The sequence below is a fragment of the Nycticebus coucang genome, chromosome X (assembly GCF_027406575.1).
Source record: "Nycticebus coucang isolate mNycCou1 chromosome X, mNycCou1.pri, whole genome shotgun sequence".
Taxonomy (NCBI): Eukaryota; Metazoa; Chordata; class Mammalia; order Primates; family Lorisidae; genus Nycticebus; species Nycticebus coucang.
Genome location: NC_069804.1, coordinates 117373606 through 117377286, shown reverse-complemented (window position 1 = coordinate 117377286; position 3681 = coordinate 117373606).

Sequence of the window (3681 nt, the reverse complement as noted above, 5' to 3'; positions counted from 1 at the left end):
AAGAAATAGAGTCCTTGACTAAGTTTGCAGCTTGACTATTGTTGACATATATGAAAGCTACTGATTTGTAAGTATTGATTTTGTGTCCTGAGATGCTGCTGTATTCCTTGATCACTTCTAAGAGTTTTTTATTTGAATTCCTGGGATTTTCCAGGTATAGGATCATATCATCATTGAAGAGTGAGAGTTTAATCTCCTCTGACCCTATTTGGATACATGTGATCACCTTGTCTTGCCTGATTATGATGGCTAATTCATTACTTCCATTACTATGTTGAATGGCAGTGGAGATAATGGGCATTCTTGCCTAGTTCCTGATCTGAGAGGAAATTTTAAAAGGCGTACCCTCACAACCTTCTTGGTACCTTCTCACAATGGCCACCCCCTGGTTGTCGAGACCTTTCCAGTATGGCTGTCTCATCTGCTGCCAAACTGATGGCAAATTGGCTCCAACCAGCACTCAAATCTGGCTGCTGTACATTATTAAAGTCTGCCCAATCTTCCAATCTTTGCACTCAGCATGCAATTTCCCCTGAGAGCTGAAAACTGAAATAAGGCTTTCTCCCATCCGGGGACTCTGTGGAGGGGCCAGCAATTCCTGCTGGCTTTCATAAACTTGCCTAGTGTGTCAGATCTCCACCACTCTGATTCATGTACTATATCCAATAGGTCACCACCTCACGGTGCACCCCAAGCCACAAGTCTAGGTAAGCTCCCTGTGCCAGTTATAGTTTCATTTTCTCCCCTTCCCCAGTTGTACTAGGAGAGCTCAGCCAAACAATCCTTCTGGTCTGCCATCTTGCTCCTGTTTCCAGGCATTGATCCATTTCCTCCACATTGTCAAATTTCTGAGCATAGAGTTATTTGTAGTATTCAGAGGCAATCTCTTGTATTTCTGTGATATCTGTTGTTATTTCTCCTTTATCATTTCTAATTGAGGTTATCAGAGATATTACTTTTATGTCTGTTTCTATTTAATCTGGCCAAAGTTTTATTGATTTTATTTATTTTTTCTAAGAACCAAATTTTTGTTTCATTAATATTATAATTTTTTTGTTTTTAAATTCATTAATCTCTGATTTAATTTTGGTTATCTCTTTTCTTCTGCTGGGTTTTGGATTAGATTGTTCTTATTTTTCCATTTCCTTAAGATGATTCATTAGTTTGTTGATGTGCTCTCTTTCTGTTTTTCAGAGGTAGGCATCTAATGCAATAAATTTCCCTCTTAGGACTGCTTTTGAAGTATCCCACAGGTTTTGATAATTTGTAGCTTCACTGTTGCTATGTTTCAATAATTAAACAATTTCCTCATTTATCTCTTCCTTGACTGAACTATTATGTAGCATAAGGTTGTTTAATTTCCATGTCTTTGCATGAGGATGAATATTTTTGTTGGAGTTGAGTTCCACCTTTATTGCCTTGTGCTCTGAGGAATATATAAGGTGTAATTTCTACTTTTTTAATTTTAATGAGGTTTGATTTGTCTCCTAAGATATGATATATTTTGGAGTTTGTACCATGGGATGATGAGAAGAATGTATATTCCTTAGCTTTGTGGTGATGTGTTCTGTATTTGCCTATTAATCCCATTTCTTCTAGGGTCACATTTAAGTCTCTTGTATCTTTGTTTATTTTCTGTTTAGAGGATCTATACAGTTTTGTCAGAGGGGTGTAAAATTCCCTAGCTGTTATAGTGTCAAGGGATATCATATTGCTCAGATACATCAAGTTCTGTTTCATAGATCTAGAGCATGTAAGTTGGGAACATAAATATTTAGAATTGTAATTTCCTCTTGTATTGATCCATTGGGACCAGTATGAAGTGACCATCTTTGTCTTTCATGACTTTATTTGCTTTAAATCCACTTGTTACCTGAAAATAAGATTGCAACTCCTTTTTTCTTCTGATTTCCATTTGCCTGAAATACCATCCTTTAACCCTGAGTCTTGATTTATCTTTCACAGTTTGGTGCCTTTTCTATTGATAGCATGTGGATATGTTTTGTCCTTTTTTATCCAGTTAAGTAGCCTGTGCATCTTCAATGGGCAGTTCAAGCCATTTACATTGTTTGAGATAAATGATAAGTATGGTGGAATTCTATTTGCCTTATTATGTGAAACTCTGTTGTATACTTTTTTCCTTTGTGTCATTGTGGAAGCTATGTTTTGGCCTTTTGTTTCTGTGTATTTACTTTGCCAGTGGTCCATTGTGATGGACAGTATTGATAATAGGTCTAAATATTTCCTGTAGAGCTGATCTTGTAGGAAATTTCCTCAATGTTTGCATGTCAGCAAGATATTTTATTTCTCCATCAATTTTGAAGATTACTTTAGCAGGATACAGAATTCTGGGTTGAAAATTGTTTTATTTAAGAAGGTTTAAGTTGGATGATCATGCTCTTCCAACAGAGGAAAGTTTTAGCTTAAAAGTCTACTGTCACCCTAATGACTATGCTCCTGTAGGTCAGTTGTTGCTTTTCCCTGGCTGGTTCCAAAATTTTCTCTCTTGCCTTGACTTTAGACAGGTTCATTACAATGTATCTTGGAGAGTTTCTGTTTGAGTTCAGATGACCTGGGGTTTAATATCCCTCTAAAAGCAGTGTCAGATTAATACAAAGGATGTGAAGTCTTTGTCTTTTTTCGTGACTGAGTATTATTCCATGGTATACAAATACCACAGCTTGTTAATACATTCTTGAGTTGGTGGGCATTTAGAGTGTTTCCACATATTCTTAGTAAAGCATCACAAGAATGGAGAAATAAGAATCCTATGTACTCAATTATGATATGAGAACAATTAAGGTCCTAGTACACAGTGGGGGGTGGGGAACAGGAAGACCTGAGAAAGGGAAGGAGGGAGGACATGTGGGGGGGTCAAGGGATAGGGTTCACTTTTTTGGGAAGGGACACAAATGTAAGAGGGTCTTATCTAACAAACGCAATCAATGTAACCTGCTTCTGTGTACCGTCAGTGAATCCCCAACAATAATAAAAAAAAAAGTAGTGTCAGAATCATTAGTGAAACTTGGAAATTTTTTATTTATAATATTCTCCAGTAGGGCTTCCATTCCTCTGGGATGATCTTCTTCCCTTTCTAATAGGGATCACTATTATTCATATGTTTCAATGCTTCATGAAGTCATGTAGTTCTTTGACCGTTTTTCTTTCTTTCTCTCATTTTCTACCTCTTTAATTACCTGACGTAAATCAAGAACTTTATCCTCTAGTGCTCAGATTTTTTTATTCTCCTTGGTTTAATCTATGTTTGATAGTTTCTACCGCATCTTTACATTCCCTAATCATCTCCTTAAGCTCCCTTATATCCTTTCTATATTCATTGTGTCTTGTATCCATCTTTTGATTCTTTTTTTCTACTTTTTCATCCATTCCCTTTATTGTCTATATCATCCATATTTTAAAATCATTTTCTGTCAATTCCATTAATTCTTTTCTTTTCTTTTTTTTTATTAAATCATAGCTGTGTACATTAATGTGATCATGGGGCACCATACACTAGTTTCATAGGCCGTTCCATTAATTCTTTATAGGTGGATTCCTCTGCAGTAGCTGCCTCATAGTCTTTTGAAGGAGTTGCACTGTTTTGTTTTTTCATGTTGCCAGAATGTTTCTATTGATTCTTCCTCATGTGTGTTTTCTTTTTGTTCATCTCCTCGCCCTACT